Raw genomic sequence first — 18318 nt, forward strand, 5'->3', positions numbered from 1 at the left:
AGTGAGGACACACTGTTGCAAAATGGTCTGCTTCAACAGAAGTGTTTAGTCTGCTAGATCGCAGATGTATTGCACAGATGAACCTGAGTCCGTACTGATGCTTTCTTATGAGGTCAAGGCATGTGGTCAAAAGTTGTTTGCTGGATGTGGAAAATCCATGTTGATAAAGTAGAAGTCCTCCCCAGTATTTTGTCTCAGATTTGCTCATTAGCGCAATTATTCAGCCAGGCGGTAGAACTAATTAGTGAAATCAGCTCTGTGAGTTCATGGGTAGAAGAAAAACATGGCAGGACCCCTGGACTTTCTACCTCTGCCAGATATACAGACCCTCTTTTTATGCTTGTCCTCCTCTCTCTCTCTCTCTCTCTCTCTCTCTCTCTCTCGCTCTCTGTCTGTAGCATGCTGCAGATAGATGGAGCAGCTGTTCTTTCTGGTCTCTAAATGTGAGTCATATTTGCCACTGAGCCCAGAGACAGATCCTGAAGGAAGGATTACTATATCCCAATGGATCAGTCTACTTCTGTTGTCACCATCTGGAATGGGTCTTCTTGTTGTTGTTGTTCTTCTACTACTTCTTCGGAAGTTCTTAGCAGACCCTTTGGGTGTGTTGAATCACAGCCTCGATGCAGATCTTTAGCCTGGGAGTGCGTGTCTGAGCAGGGGTCTGCTGAGGGCACACAGGAAGGAACAATGGCATTCTTTCACTCAACACAGGGTACACTAGGACCCAGCAGATAACGGCCACCTCTCTCTGCTGGGCTGTCTCAGCACCGGAGCTCCGAGAGCGAGAAGGAGACAGAGAACGAGAGAGGGAGGGAGAGAGAAAGACAGAGAAATAGAGGCTATAGGAACGACATAGCTCCTGTGGTCACAGCAGGAGAAAAAGAAGAAAAAGAGAAAGGAAGGCACGGAACCCATGGCAGAAATGGAGGGATTAGCCCGTGGGATTTAGCGGCCGGAGTACAGGCTCATGTGGAGGAGGCTTTCGGGGGAACATCGGGATTGAAAGGTGAGAGCAGAGGATTGTTTATTGGCTGTCAGGAGGCATCTCCACCCCGGCAAGGAGCGGGACCGTGGTGTGAGCACTCTCCACAAGGGTGGTGATTCAACACAGGCATGGGGGTGGGGGTGGGGGGTGACACAAAAACAAAATAGTTTTGTGGAAATTAGATAAGGAGGCAGGGCTAGACTGTGAGAGTGTGGCAGTGGTGGTTGTTATTGGGGGTGGGGGTAGGGGGGTGTCTCATATGCTGAGAGGGCGAGAAACAAAGTTTTGTTTGTTTTGTTTTGTTCCACTGCCCTCGCCCCCCCCCCCCCCCCCCCCCCTCAACCAGACCAGTCCCTATCTTTCCCAGTTACAAGAGGTGATGATGTCTTATTCCCTTAAGTGACTGCCTACATGATTTTATTATTTTCTTCTGCTTGTGAGAATTTCAGAATGTAGAGTGTTGTCAACATGTTCAGAGGAGAATAAATCCTGTAAACAAAGTTTGTTGGACTGAGCGGCTGTGATGTAATAGCAGTTTGCTGGACGGATGGAAAACAGGCCATTAAAGCAGATGTGTACTGACACTGTGGCAGCAGAGAACACTCTCCAGGCATTCCCCATAAGTGAGTACCAGCAGGAGGAGGGAGGGAAACTGCTCTGGAACATGAAGTCACTGCAGTTATATAATGTAGTTGGAAGTGTGTGTGTGTGTGTGTGTGTGTGTGTATGTGCGCATGTGCGCATGTGCGCGTGTGTGTGTCTGTCCATGTGTATGTCGAGTTGCTCACCCTGTATGTAGTTATGTGTAGTCATTGTGTAACTGCGTTGGTGCGCATGTACACTCACTGAGCACTTTATTAGGAACTCTATACTAATACTGGGTAGGGCCTCCCTTTGCATTCAAAACAGCCTCAATTCTTTGTGGCATGGATTCCATAAGTTGAAAACATTCCTTTGAGATTCTGTTCCATGTTGCCATGATTGCATCGCACAATTAATGCAGATTTGGAAGCTGCACATTCATGCTGCAAATCTTCTGTTCTACCATATCCCAAAGATTTTCTATTGGATTCAGATCCGGTGACTGGGAAGGCCACCGAAGAACATTGTCATGTTCATGAAACCAGTTTGAGATGACTTTTTTGACATTATCTTGCAAAGTAGCCTCTAAAGTATCTCTAAAGTAGCCTTTAGAAGATGGGTACATTGAATGGCCATGAAGGGATGTACATGGTCAGTAACAATACTTAAATAGGCTGTGGCATTCAAGGGATGATTGATTGATATTAACAGGCCCAAAGTGTGCCAAGAAAACATTCCCCGCACCATTAAACCACCGCTATCAGCCTGGACGGTTAACACAAGGCAGGTTGGGTCCATAGATTCATGCTGTCATCACCAAATTTTGACCCTAACATCTGTATACCACAGCATTCATCAGACCAGGCTACATTTTTGGTGAGCCTGTGCCCACTGCAGTGGAACCTGACGTGGTCTTCTGCTGTTGTAGCCCATCCACCTAAAGGTTCGACGTGTTGATGCTTTTCTGCTCATCACAATTGTACAGAGTGGTTATATGAGTTACCTTTCTGTCAGCTCAAACTAGTCTGGCAATTCTCTGTTACCTCTCATCAACAAGGCATTTCCGTCCGCAGAACTGCCGCTCACCGGATTTTGTGCGTGTTGTGCGTGAAAATCACAGAAGATCAGCAGTTACAGAAATACTCAAGGTCTGGCACCAACGATTATGCCATGGTCAAAATCACTGAGATCACATTTTTACCCCATTGTGATGGTTGATGTGAACATTAACTGAAGCTCCTGACCCGTATCTGCATGATTTTAAGCATTGCTCTGCTGCCACACGATTGGCTGATTAGATAATTGCATGAATAAATAGGTGTTCCTAATAAAGTGTCAGTGAGTGTATATGTGTGTGTTTTATCTTGTATGACACACTACGTAGGTGATGAACTTGACAATCTACTGGAAGTAGAAGTCATAACAAAATTAGTGACGCATGATAGTGGTGTGATAGTGCATGTCTCATTTTCTACAGTTCATGAACTGCATGGACATGGTGGTTTTGTGTGCTTGTCATTTCCTAGAGAGTTAATTGGACTTTAATTGCTCCTGTTGTCGTGAGACGAAGCTGTGCTCATTCAGAAATGCCCATCTCAGCTGAAGACCAACAGGGTTAGCGCTATTTGCAGTCTGAAGGAACTCTTTGAGGATAAGACTTAGCCAATTGCTTGTTTCTGTGCCCGAGCTTCCTTGCGGTTCTCCACCCAGGAAAACCCAGACCGATGAACCAGACTGGACACTGCCAGAGCTTTGGACGTAATACAAACAAACCGTGCAAACAGACCACATCTTGCGGTTGCCACTATAATGCTGAGCGGCGGGGATTCATAGATTGTGGAACATGAGTGGGTTGGCTGAGGTGGGCCATGGAATGTGTTTGTTTCATGCCATGGTAACATTAGTTTCACCCTTCTGCAAACTTTCATTTAATCCAATTAAAAACATATTTAATTGGATTAAAGTGTACGTGCAGTCATATAGACCTAGAGCCATAAATGCAATGTTTAAAGATGCTTGGCTAAGCTTTGTGTGAATATTGGTCATAGAAAATGCTGTCAGTCATTAATATTATGTTATTGTGTGCATTGGGGAAACTCTGCTCTATGTGTTGGGAATGGAAGTGGGAGGTGTTGTTGCCAGAGTAACTTTGGTACAGGGGTGGAGTGTTCAAGGGGACTGGGGCTGAGCCAATTTTGGAGGGGAACAATTTCTTTGACAGTGTACACCCTGATAGGCTTGCAGTCTCTGGTCCAGCAGCCTACGTTGATCTTGGGTCAGTTTATTCTTGTCCTGCTCCGCAACAGGTATTTTAAATAAATGGGCCTCTCCATTGCCAGTACAGGGGCTAAATAAATATCCACAATATCTACAATAAAAACTTGACCGGTCGATTCCTAACTCTAGGTACTGCACTTGAAGATACCTGCCTCTGACTGCTGTAGGGCTCTTAAATGGTAGACACCCCTCTACTGTGAAAAGCAAGCTACTGATCCTGGACCAGTACTTTGAGGCTCTATTCAGAGTTTATAAGAACTGCTCAGGGACTCGGTTGCCATAGAGACAGAGATAAGCCCAACTATATGTGCGTGTCATCACAGCAGTCTGCAGTGAGTGGTGACTCCTCTTAGACCAGCAGCTGCGATGACATTCCAAGAGTCCTGTTTTCTCTGGCTTACAGTATTTTTTATTCTCGGCTTGGAATACAAAAAGCTTATTTTAATGAAAAAGTCTTGTTGAATCCCTCTCACTCAAATTCAAGTTCAAATCAAAAATGCTTTGCTGTGAAGGAGGCATACTTACGTAAAGCATAGACGACAGCAATACACAGGTATTGAACAAAAATATTTATGACCAAGAAATGCTATACATAAATAACAGTAACAATACAATACAATAACAATACAATTTTGGTTCAGAATCCAAACAGATTTTTCATTTGGCAGTCACTTTAAAACTCCCGAAAACATTTGTCTTTATCCCAGTATCGACTGGATAGAGGCTTTTGCCATTTCTGGGAGCTCTGCAGGTGGAGTGATACCTCATAGGATATCAGGCTTAACTTGGAGTCTCTTTCAGCTCTCTATGGTGTATACAGCTGTGCTTCATCGGGAAGCTAACAGAGTTCTGTGGGGTATTGAACCAAAACTCGTTTGATGCTATCTAACCAGGCTCTGTGGTGTATTAAAAGTGGCCCATGACTAACAGCTCTCCAATTGCAGGTGTTTTGTCTGTGGGAGGCTGTGTCCTATACCAGTATTCTCTGACAGTCCTGCTGAGTGAGCTGCTTGTCAAATTTGTGGATTCACATTCCAATAGACACACAGACATGCATAACACACACTGCACATACGTGCGCATGAGCACACACCGACACACACACATACACACACAGCTGATGCAGTCCAGATTGATTGTCTGTTTTCTTATCTATTCAGATCTAAGAACTGCGGAGTGGTGTTTGAGAATAGAAACCGCAGACTCTATGGTAAATGTGCGCTTTATCCACATTCCATGGTTGCTTTCTCAAGTGTCACTGTGGCTTTTTTGGACAACCGATGCTCTGAAATAAGGCAAACGCAGCACCCATTCTCTACTGTTCGAATGGCTCTTTGATTTGCTTTTTATGAATTTCTCCTCTTCTCTGCATCTCTGTCTGTCTTCAGTGATGTTGCCATCAGAGCTTCCTGCTGGTGTCAGCTTCTGAGAAGATAAGAATGTTTTCAGGCCATGGAGAGATATGGAAATACTAACTCATCATGAATTGGGGGAAAAGGATTGTGAGGGTTTATGTCACAGTGGACCAAGTGTGGCCAAACAAATACACAAACTGATGGTTCATGGCGTTGCAGATGCTGCATAAGAATATGGAATGAGGAGCAGCTGATTTTCTGTCTGCTGAAGGAAAGCTTTCTAACAAAGAGGCCTCCAATTACCACGGTGACACCTGCAGCTGGCTCAAGAGACACTGTAGCTTAGCTGTGTACACAAGCACACTCACACATGATAGGCTGCTTACTGTATAGTACTACTGGAACGCTAATACTGATCAGGTGTGTCTCTCACTCATGTTCTCTGGAGCAACTAATCAATGGCATCTCAAGAAACTCTATAGATGGCTGTCTTGAACCCCCAACTCTGAGCTGTGTTCTGCCACTGCAAACTCCCAGTTACAGATTGATAATTACATGGCTGGGGCTTGAGCCCTAGGCAGCCCATATTAAGAACTTGTCAGTACTATCCAGTATCTGGTTGGTCCACTTCATAGGCTTTAAGAACTTCCGCGTCTGGATTCACATGATGCCACGTGTTTTCCATCAGGCCTTCCTTTTATTTATTTCAACAACAATTTTCCTTAGAAGTATTTGCGAGCTGCTAGTCAAAGCTGTGTCATAGCAACCTCCATTTGATGTGTAAAATCACCATGAGCCATCAGCAGGCAGCCTTCCAGGGGTATTTGGCTTGCTTCTTAAAAAGCACAATTTCCCCTCAGAGCTACATAAAAAGCTTTTTTCCCTGCTGTCGTATTAGCTCATGGAGTGCCCTTGGTCCACTCCACCTGTATTCATCTGTTAAGTGCTCATTTACTCCATGACGGAAACGCTCACCAAAGGCATCCGGGAATAATGGCGGAGCAAATCTGAGTGCATCACAGTGCGCAGTCAATCTGAGTGCATCACAAACACATTTCCCATGGCTACAGCAGGACAGAAAGGGCCTGGCATGAAGATAGTCCATTTCCAAATTGTCACAGTCATTCACTTGTGTTTTGCAATCTAACACCCAACAGAAAAGAGCTATTTTTAAAGTGTTTTGCTGAGTGTACTGTATGTCCCACTGTATGTCCCTGGCCAGGAATGTGTCTTACCCTGTGCAGTGGGAACAAAGAGTAGTTTAGGTGGAGGGTGGAGAGCGGGGGCAAAGTGTATAGAGCAATGTGGGTGGAAAGGCCCTGTAGTACATTGCATTGTGAGTCTATATGATATTATGTTATGTCATATGGCTGAGCCTTGATTAACACCTGTGGTAGGGGCCGGGACTGAGACATAGAGTGTTTCTCAATATCCGTTCTTGTGTTCTCTAACTTGTTTAGCGCCATCTTTCAAGGAACAAGTTAACTTCCAATTTCAAGAACACAAGAAAACAAGAAGGGATCAAATTCCAGGATGTGTTCTTGATCTGCCCCTTTTATCGAGGATGCATCCGAAAAGAAAGAAACATGAAAGAAGCAACCTAAATCCATTAGCTAGCTAAAGAACAGCATGTGAAATGGACGTTTTGTTCACTTTAATGTTTTAAGTAGGCAGCAGTTTGTCTACAATTGGACCAAAAATATAACCAAAACCATAGTAAAGCAGCTTTACAAAGAAATTAGGTACACAAAGTGGAGAGTAGTGAGCGACTGTCAGGAATGACTACTACAAATGATGGTAGCTCATGCACACGTCACAAGCATGCATTGCATCTCAAATGTGTTTTTCAATATCAAGAACGCAAGAATGTTCCCTGAAATGGGACCAGTCCCTCTTATTGATGTCACAAGTGCTCAAAACATTTGGTCCAAGTCTCAAGAAAATCTCAAGTAATTTTTTCTTCAGCAAGTCAAGTCACAGGTTATGTCAAGTCAAGTCGAGTCCCAAGTTAAGGCAAGTCAAGTCGCATTTTTCACTACCGATGTAATATTAACATTACTGGCCAGGTTATCGTCATCTTCAAAAGGCATATTGACAATTAAATTGGAATTTTAATTATGGTTCAATTTCAATTCATGATGTCGTTTTAGATTAGCCCATTTAGATTTACGCATTGTTGAGATTTACACAGCTTGTAAAATCTTGCCCGTAAAATGCATTCTTTTTCAACATAACATTAAGTATATTTGCATAATAACACTAAAACACTGTTTTAAATGCATAAGATAAATATTGATACATGAATGAATCCTATTTTGAAATACCACCAAAAATATGAATTACCATTGCTAAAATAATATTATTGTGTTTACATTCCCAACAAATTCTGATGGATGGATTCACTCATTTTAACTAGCCTAGTTAAAGCTAGCAGCCAGTTGATTAACAGTTTGTAGTAGAACTGTTGTATAAAAGCAATACATGAGTGGAGTTGCAATGCAATTTAAGACCAATTTTGTGACAAAGTGAAAAACAATATTCCCAATCATATACAATGGATAAATTACTATTTTTCTGTAGTTTCATTGTAAAATAGTCATTTTAATGAAATAGAGACATCAGAGGAAGATTCCAGGCCATTTACCAAGTTGATTGATGAACAAGAATCCGCTCCATATTTTGGTAGCTACAGTAGCTTACCTGAATGCAACAATAAAATGTGACGGTCAAGGCAGAGGTTAGCATACCACTTATAACAAATTGAAACAAATGCAAATAATGGCAATGTAGCCAAGCAAGGCTGTAGTTGCAAACCCACTGAGCACTTTATTAGGTAGACCTGTACACCAGCTTGTTAATGCAAATATTTAATCAGCCAATCATGTGGGAGAAACTAAATGCATAAAAGCATGCAGACATGGTCAAGAGGTTCAACTGTTTTTCAGACCATAATGTCAGAATGGGGAAGAAATCTGATCTAAGTGACTTATACCGTGGAATGATTATTGGTGCCAGACAGGGTGGTTTGAATATCTCAGAAACTGTTGATCTCCTGGGATTTTCAGTGAATGGTGCAAAAAATAAAAAACATCCAGTGAACAGCAGTTCTGCAGATAGAGACTAATTGTTAATGAGAGAGGTCAGTGGAGAAGGGCCAGACTGGTCAAAGCTGACAGGAAGGTGAGAATAATGCAAATAACCTCACATTACAAGAGGAGTTTGCAGAATTGCATCTCTGAACACGCAACATGTCAAACCTCTTAAGTGGATAGGCCACAGCAGCAGAAGACCAGTAAGTCTAAAGTCAAAAAGTTTAATAATACCTAATTAAGTGCTCACTGAGTGTATATGCTATGTTGTATGCATAAAATGAGCTAAGATTTGGTGATTATAATACATATGTATTGCCTTTTTTTTTTTTTCTCATTAAGATTTTAGCAACATTTATTGCAAAAATGGTGAAACTAAAAACTTGATTTGTGAGCTTGGCTTGCCATCTCGCAATGAATGCTAGGATATTATGTCCATCCTCGGTTGGCAATAATTCATCTGATGCACCCTTGGGCTGTGAAAGATAATGTGAGAACACAAGAATGGACAAGAACATATATTGAGAAATATAGCCATGTGTTTTTGCAAAACCAGTCTCGTCAAGAACACATGGCAAGAATGTTCTTCCCAAGAACACAAGAATGTGTCAGACCTGGTTCAAATAGCTGTGAATCCAATAATTGTTTTGGATTCAAATACTTTTCTATGCTCGATTGATCTTGCCTGGTGCAATTAAGTCAACCAAGAGGACCGGAAGGTAGGGTTTACACTATGAGAGTATTTATTGGGTTACAATGCATCAGACAAGCTCAGCAAAGCATAGAAAAGTATTTGAATCCAAAACAATGACGTATTTGACCCAGAAGATGATGTCAGGTGTGACAGTGTGGTGTCATATCCCAGAGGTCCCAACATCATGAGGCACCGATTCAGACAATCGAGAAAAAAAGAAGATTAATTCTCAGGCCAAGGATGGCACAGGAGGAATAATCTTACAGAGGAAAGGGGCAGTCCTTCAGTGTCTCAGTGGCAGCAGGAGGAAATGACAAAGAGAGGTGGGAGAACTCTTGGGGCAAGACATTAAAAAAGTCCACGGAGTTGTAGTGGCAGAATGCCAGGTGTCGACTCGTCCCGGTGGAAATGTGTCTGTTGCCAGGCTGTCGGGTCCTGTCTGGTGTCAAGCAGCTCAGCGTCAGTGCTTTCCCCAAGGTAGGAGATCCAATCATGGTGGCACTGTTCCTCTCTCTCTTTCTTTGGCAGCTCCTGTCAAACTACAGCCGTTGGAGGACAGGATGACTTTGAGATGTTTTCAGTGGCTCAGGGAGGCACTGCATCGCTTTACCCCCACCCCATTGCAATAGAAACATTTAGAAATCTGCAGAGCTTCACAGAACATGACTATAGTCATTAATTGATAGGTTTGCTATTTTTGAACCCAGGCCCTTTGGATAGTCTCCGATGACTGTGAATAGTACAGACCATCATTTTGCTGATGGCTTCAGAATTGAGTTTGATAACCATTATATTACATTAAATTATTGGCATTTGGCAGACGCTCTTATCCAGAGCGACATACAGTTGATTAGACTAAGCAGGAGACAATCCTCCCCTGGAGCAATGCAGGGTTAAGGGCCTTGCTCAAGGGCCCAACGGCTGTGCGGATCTTATTGTGGCTGCACCGGGATTAGAACCACCGACCATGCATGTCCCAGTCATTTACCTTAACCATTACGCTACAGGCTGCCCTACGACCCTTTGCTGCTTCCTTAAACACGGCTCCAATAGGAATACACTGGGACAATTTTTGGAGCCTTCAAAAACCATGATAAATGATTTTTCAAAGTTAAAACAAAAATAAATGCACATTGTAAATTGTTGATGCAGTCTGAAAGCACCTGCACCCTTCTATATAGTATGACCCAGAAATACTTCCTTGGCTGCAAACTTTTTTAAGCTAAACTCTCTGGCTAAAGCAAGCCATATAGGGTGTTGTGCCATTTGCCAAGCTCCTGGAGTGGAGATTATGTCACTCCCCTGTTGCCATGGTATCACTGGCAGAAGCAAAGTCTGGGTGTGCGACAGCAAGATACGGTGCTGTTTGCTGAAGGAAAGTGGAAAGCTGTGCAGTCTCCTGCTCTAGGTTTTAACCACTCTCCAACCAAACCAGTTACTTGTTTGGGAGAGCTATGGTGTCCCAGCAGTATTGATGTAGGTTCATGATTCAGTTGCTCCCCAAGATTGGTGTACAGGTCACATGCTCTGCCATAAGGTCAACTTCAGGAGCTAGTTTCATTTGATAAGATTAGCTGATGTCCTGCTGACTAAACCCTCCCTCCTTGTGGGATGTCAAGACCAACTGTGCATGGGTCTCTGGGCCGCAGACCACACGGGATCAGGATCTGATTCTCTGGTGCAGGGGTCGGCAACCCTGGTCCTGGAGAGCCGCAGGGTGTGCTGGCTTTCGTTGTTACTTGGCATTAATTGATAAATGAAAGCCGTTGATTACACAGTTAACTCGCCTCACCTGGTTTCTTGGGTCTGAATTGGTTGCTTATTTTTAGGTGGAGACAAAAGCCAGCACACCCTGCGGCTCTCCAGGACCAGGGTTGCCGACCCCTGCTCTGGTGGGACACGGCTCCAAGCTGGACGTGCCATCTAGGACAGCCTGTAATTGCATATTCTTGAGCAGGCTACCCCTTTGTTTTGGTAGTGATTAACAGACAGCCGTACTCTTGAAATAGGAGAGATGGTGTCTGAAAAGAAACAAGGTTGCTGCATTCTGGCACCAAGGTCATAGGTCACAGCTTAAGAGAGAAGATGCCAAAGGCAGCACAGGCTTTGATTTAAGGCCCACTCAGTATCCACAGAACCTAAAAACTAAAATCATGTGGATGGCAACTAAATACCTTGGTGGATCATGAGACTCATATATTTTAATGTCTTGGCGTTGTGCTAATCTGGGCAACAACTCTATGATACTCAACTTTTATAACTGCTGCAGTTTGCATACTACTGTAACAACGTCAAGTATATCTGAGGTCGTTAGGCATGGTTTATTTGGCAAAATATGAGTTATTATAAGATATCATACTTGTCAGGTGAGCTGCGCAAACAAAGAATGAAATGTGGAAAATGGTAATTGACCGTCACAAGTCTGGTAATGAGTACAAAAAATAAATACGTAAACTAAACTGTTGTACAATTAATGGCTTTTATTCATCCATTCACACGCCAGTGGTATGTCAGTCAGTTGATTGGGAGCAATTAGGGGTCAGGTGTCTTGATCAGGGACATTGGCATTTATTGGCATTGGGACACTTTGACACATGCAGAGCGGGGGATTGAACCAGCCCCTCTACACTCCACCCAGTTGAATTCTATCCTCTTAGTTCTGCCATTTTCAGGAAAGAACAAGGTTCAAGAGCTCAATTGAGTGCGGATAGATGTTGCTGACCTCAGTACCGCTGGCATTTTTCAGTTGAGCTGGGCTCCTTTGACAGTACTGATATTTGCCACTAGGGGGCCAAAGATCAACAAATGTGTTCACAGCCATTGTGCCAGCCTGTCTTATTATGCCAAAAATTTAATGGGTCGGTATTTTTTTTTGTCAAAATATCAAGTGAACGTGCTTCTGGCAAAACAAAAAAAAGAACTAAAATTGGCTCCAATGTTGTTTTCTTTTTTTCAGCATTTTGTGGTAACCTTTTTCTTAACGGTACTAAAAAATAGAGATTGGTCAGAAATAAATTTGGGACTAAAGCCTGAAAAAGCAATCTGGACAAAAGTAGAGGAAGTGCAGTTGTTCCCCACCTAACTGACCTTCTTATCCTGGGGTGTTCACACAGAAATGCACAGATGCTGCCTGTCTCTGTTTCTGAGGTGTCTACCATAACCACCCCAGATCAGAGGGCCTCATTTTGAGTCCATGTCTGGCTATGGTATCTCCAGGCTACGTTTGGGCACAGAAAGAGAGGCAGAGCCTCACTGTTAAGATGACCATTTCTGCCTCATAAACAGCATCACTAAGGTGGGACGAAGGAGACTTTCGTTAACATCAACCTAACCCTTACTTTCTCAAGGGAATTGAAATAAATCATTTTGAGGGTATTGGTCATATTGAAAGTATTTTATTGGAAAGCTGTGTGTCTGAAAATATGCATGCATTTTATTTTGCTCAAGGAGAGTTTAGACTGTTCAGAAAGAAAAGTAGCTGGAGAGTAGCTCACTCTCATGAATCAATATGAAGACTTGATCTCAATGATAGAATTGTTAAGTTCAATTTGGATTTGATCTAACACTCCCATCTCTACCAAACACTAACAAGTGAGTAAATTAACTTAATTTTATGAAGCGTCTCTGAAGAAAGGACTGATAATGATGATAATGGATAAAGGTGACAGATATAGGCTATGTCATCTGGGTTTGGTGGGAGTCATTGCTTTTCTGGGTGCTGAAGACCTGCATCTTTCATTTACTGCTCTCTCTGTCATGCCAGAACTATTCCAGGTCCCAGAACGTGCCTGTGCCTGTGTTTCCAGTATTGTGCAGTACGTGTAACAATGCTAAAGCTGGTTTGCTATAACATTTTTGTTCATCTGAGGTCATTTGCCAGCTACTTGAAAAACTTGGGCATTGAGGGGAATGCTATAATGTTGCCACAGCAATGGGAGCTGTTAGATAATTAAAAAAACACTGTTGTGCAACCTGGATAAATTGTGAGCCTTGGCTAGTTTTGGCATGACACGATCCCCACTGTGGGTGTGCCAAGTTCAATCCCTGAAGCTCATAAGAGTTCCAGAATTCCAAAGTCACACAGAGTTCCAGAATTCCACAGTGATCTATCCTTTGTCCACCAAGTGTGAACAGCATGGAAGGGGGGACGCTTGAATGGTAACTGAACTCGTTCTGTCAAGATGATCCCTCTCTAATCCAGAAGGGCTGCTTACGGCACATAGTATGTTAAATGTGGATTGGGAGAGCAGGGAAGACGGATCAAACACGTTAGCTGATACAGAGTATATAGCAACAAAAAAGGACTATATTTATATCATTATATCATACAGCACCTTTTGCTGGCTGATGTTTTCTGTGATCTATTTCAGTAGTCTTTGCTATTTTATTTATTATTATTTATTTATATTCTGATGTACTACTGGCAATTGAAAGCAGTGGAAATCTAGAACACTGATTTAGAATGTCCCAAAGAAACCTGTTCTTCAAAGGGTTAAGTCAAGGGATACATTTTTTCTTGCAGGCCAGAAAGCTCAAGCACTTTTTTCCATGCAGTGTGTTCCGACAGCAGAGGAGGCCCTAGGGTTAATGGGTGAAGGAATACTGGCTGCTGCTCAAGCAGTAGCTGTGCCTTGTTGCCATGGTAACCAGCTTGTACGCATCCCAGGTTGTCCGCGGCGACACCACAGCAAGGACGAGCATCACGTCAGCAAGAAAATCTAGGGCTTTTAGCTTAGAGCCAAGAGAAGATGAGGAATGCCCCCCCCCCCCCCCTCCCCAAAAAAGATCTATGTGGGGAAAAAACTATTGCAATTGACGTGTATCAGATCTATTTGATAGCTGACGTTTTTATATATATTTAGGGATGTTATTCCTTTTTATATTTATATCTATCATCTTGTGTGTGCATTTGATGTCTTCTCTTTTTATAAATGTTTAAAAAATGTTATTCATTACTATGGCGTATTTGGCTTGATTAGCATAAAGGTGAAGAGTGATTGATGTTTTGCCAAGATTTTTAATGGGAGGATGCCATCCATAAGGACTCATTTCCCTGTGTTCTCTGGACTGAAAAACCAGCTGTGCGATTAATCACAGCTGCTCCTAAGACAGAAGACATTTTCCTACCCTCTGCTGAAAACAGGCAAAGCAGCACTTTGAGGACTGCAGAGGAATTTGTGTTGTGTTTGACTTTATTGTAAAGCTGAAGAAAAATGGATTACCAGTCTGTCCACTTCATATTGCATGGCTGAATGTAGCCCTATTAACCCTGAAAGCGATATCCAGAGTGTGAAATAGTGGTAGCACTCAAAGGTCACTCCATTGACATTGCACCAAGGACACCAGTTTCACCTGCTGTGTTTGATACCCACGTACCTTTTTGTTTAACATCTTCTACCCCAAAATCATTACTGCATGTTTTTTTGAAGGGAGGTTCTGGGGTGGAAAGTCATTAGATGTTAAACAAAAGGGTATGTGAGAAGATTCAGAGCCAGAAACATCACCTCAGCACCTCAATGTCTAGTGGAGGACCAAGACCAACTGACGGTCAATGCCATCTTGTGAACTAAGAGTAGGTGATAGTATATCACCTAATTTCTCATGGCTATTGGAGCATGAGTCAAGGGGACCAATTTTCTTTGGGCTGATTTAGGTTTTCACAACATCAAGCTCATGACACCAAGTGACTTCATGGGCCACCGGCGTCTGCCGTGTTGCGAGCTAGTAATTTTGCGTTTTCCGGACGATCCAGATGCCTCTGGTTATTCTTGCAGCACACTAAAGTGGGAGGAGAGCCCCTGCTCACGCCATGTCAGTCAAGAGTGAGCAGCTCATTGACAGTTCGATGTAGCCTATTGCAATTTTCAGGTCAGACACACATTTCACCCTTTTGCCACCCACCAGCTCAACCCAGGACAAAGGCACAAGTTCAGTAATGAACAGTTTTCATTGATAGTATACTGTTCACTTTTTCTTTGATATTGCTAAATCCCAGAAGCAGGAACATGCATTGGTTTACTGGTTCGCTGTTTTTTTTCTTAATAATTTTAATTGCTGTAATGAGAAGAATGGCATAACGCAACTTGAACAATCTTTTCATTTTAATTAGGTGACAGTTGAAATAATAGCTACAGTAGCGCTTACTGGTTTGACTGCATTTGTAAACTGTTTCACAATTAATCCGATATTTTGCCATTTCTCTCTTGGTAGTAATGTCATGAATGTAATATTGATGTATTTGTAAAGACATAATTACCATTAGTTTTAAACACCAATGATCATTACATCTACAATGATCACTCAGCAGTCTATTTTGCAGTTAAATGAACTAAACTGCACAGTGTTTATAATTTATGCCAGTACTGTATATGCAATCTGCATTTAGTAAATTAGTTATTTCCTCGCATATCTTCCTCGCTAATATTATCTGGTTGTAGGCCTACTCAATGTCAAAGAGACCGATTAACAACAACATGATGTGCATGTCTGGAGGCCTGAAAATCAAGTTCAAGTATTTGGGTCAAGTTTGAGTGAAAACAACCAAGGAGAACGTCACATAAGCAAGCGTGAAAAACCCAAACACCTGTGTTCTACTCGAAAGAAAATCGCTCAGTTCAAATCCCTCAGTTCAAGCCATATTATTCAAATGAATTAATTATTTCATTTAGTGTTATTTTTTTTTGTTTCGTTTGCGCAGCAGTTGATAGCCTGTGTTATGATCTTCCCTGGTTTTATTTTGTTTAGTATACTTGAAAAACGTGTTAGTATTTTTCCGCTATAGAATAGCTCATTTAAAGTATTGAGCTACAGGTTTAATGGGGAATTAAAACTAGCCCATAATAAATGCTTATAAATGTATTATTGAAATTCTGACAGAAGTAAATGCATTGGACGGATTTTCAAATGGATTACTCTTATTTATGAGATTTGTTAGAAGTCCATTTTTTTTTTCAGCGCATGTGTGTACCTGCCATAAAATAACTTTTTGGGAGAAATATCTGGCTTATCCTCGTCTTCCATTGTATTCTTAGGGACTATGGCAAATGCCAATCCTACCTGCGCGATATGCATGGATTTTAATGGTAATGAAAAGAGTTAATTTGATTGGATATAAATTAATCTAGGTGTACCACACTCACTGATTATATAGTAAGCATTATCCAGCCCATTTTCCACCTGCCCATGCACCTCACCAGGTGACTGACTGGGCAATACACCGTACAGAGTTGATTCTGGAAAATATAGCCCCATGTGTTTGGCCACAGTAAGCGTAGCATCCTAATTAAGTGTTTTATGTTACCCTTTATAACGTTTAGCCTTTAGCCAGGTGACATGTCACATTGGGTGTAATGCGTTGCATAAGGAGGTGTCATATCTCCCTTTATGAAGTACGACATTTTGCTTTACATATGCATTTACATTTACATTTACATTTTAGTCATTTGGCAGACGCTTTTAATCCAAAGCGACTTACAAGTGCATAGGTTCTACCATAAGTCAGAGCATCACATCCAGAAACTAGCAAAATACACAGGAAATGCTGTTCTAAACATAGTTGTCATCAGAAGTGCAATTTTTTTTTAATTTTTAATTTTTATTTTTTTATTTTTTTATTTAGACAAGGATAGGGATATCAGAAAGGAGGGGCAGGGGAAATCAGGAGGGAGGACTAAGGTAGAGTTTGAAAAGGTGGGTTTTGAGTCTGCGTCGAAATAGGGGGAGGGATTCTGCTGTTCTGACAGTGGTAGGCAAGTCATTCCACCACTGAGGAACCAGAACGGAAAACAGGCGTGAACGTGCAGCTCGACCGCCAGGTGCACGTAGAGAGGGAACCGTAAGGCGACCAGAGCTGGCAGACCGGAGTGGTCTAGCTGGGGAGTAGGGAGTGATCAGGGATTGTATGTAAGGTGGGGCAGTCCCCTTAGCAGCCTGAAATGCCAACACTAGGGCCTTGAAACGGATGCGTGCGGCAATAGGAAGCCAGTGGAGGCCAATGAGAAGTGGGGTGACATGAGCCGACCTGGGCTGACTGGTGATCAGGCGGGCTGCAGCATTCTGGACCAGGCGGGAAATGACGAGCGCCTGGACTAGGAGCTGGGTGGCTTTCTCAGTCAGGAGATGACGGATACGGCGTATATTATACAGAAAGAACCTGCAGGTTCTGGCAGTGGAGAATACTTGTGGAGCCAGGGTGAGGCAGTTATCAAGAGTCACCCCAAGATTCTTTGCCGTACGGGAGGAGGAAACTACAAAGTCCTCAACAGTCAATGAGAGGTCGATTGACGGAGAGGACTTAGCAGGGATGTAGAGAAGCTCAGTTTTGGCAAGGTTGAGCTTCAGGTGATGGGAAGTCATCCACGCAGAGATATCAGCCAAGCAGGCAGAGATCCGTGTGGTGATTTGGGTGTCGGGGGGGAAGGAAATGAAGAGTTGGGTGTCATCAGCGTAGGAATGATAAGAAAAGCCGTGGGAAGAGATAACAGAACCAAGAGACATGGTGTATAGCAAGAAGAGGAGAGGCCCAAGAACCGAGCCCTGCGGGACTCCAGTTCGTAGGGGGTGAGGGTCGGAGACTGCGCCCCTCCAAGTCACCTGGTAGGAGCGACCAGAGAGGTAGGAGGAAAACCAAGCGAGTGCAGAACCTATGACACCCATCCCAGACAGCGATGAGAGCAGAATCTCATGGTTGACTGTATCGAAGGCGGCTGACAGGTCGAGGAAGATGAGGACAGAGGAGAGGGATTTTGCTTTAGCAGAGTGGAGTGCCTCAGTGACCGCGAGCAGGGCGATTTCAGTGGAGTGGCCACTCTTGAAGCCAGACTGGTTGGGGTCATGGAGATTGTTCTGGAGAAGATAAGTGGACAGTTGGGAGCAGACCGCCCGTTCCAGAGTTTTAGCGAGAAAGGGAAGAAGAGAGACAGGCCGGTAGTTGTTCAGGGCAGAGGGGTCAAGAGTAGGTTTTTTGAGCAGGGGAGTGACTCTGGCCCTCTTCAGGGAAGAGGGCATGGTGCCGGAAGAGAGGGAGGTGTTGATTAGAGAGGAGAGAAAAGGGAGAATGTCATCAGATATAGATTGTAGGAGGGGAGAGGGGAAGGGGTCAAGAGGACAGGTGGTTGGGCGGTGGGAAGTAAAGAGTTTCAGTGTGTCGGCGTCAGAGAGGGGAGAAAAGGAGGTTAGGGAGTTGGGGAGGGTAGGAGGGTCAGCAGGGGTGGAGGGTTGGGAGAAGGAATTGCGAATAGCATCGACCTTCTTTTCAAAAAAGGAGACAAAGTCATCAGGTGTGAGTGATGAGGGGGGTGGGGGGGGGAGGGGGGGCCAGAAGAGAGGAGAAAG

General features: G+C 43.2%; 1 protein-coding gene across 2 annotated transcripts in view; it reads left to right on the forward strand.

The window, feature by feature from the left end:
• Positions 1-820: 820 nt before the first annotated feature.
• The window catches only part of LOC133128652 (forkhead box protein N3-like), a 68175-nt gene continuing 50677 nt past the window's right edge, over positions 821-18318 (forward strand). For both annotated transcript variants that reach the window (XM_061242355.1, XM_061242356.1), the window contains exon 1: positions 821-1009. The gene's annotated coding sequence lies outside the window, so the exon portion shown is untranslated. The remainder of the gene's footprint in view (positions 1010-18318) is intronic.

Source organism: Conger conger, chromosome 5 (genome assembly GCF_963514075.1).
Source record: "Conger conger chromosome 5, fConCon1.1, whole genome shotgun sequence".
Lineage (NCBI taxonomy): Eukaryota > Metazoa > Chordata > Actinopteri > Anguilliformes > Congridae > Conger > Conger conger.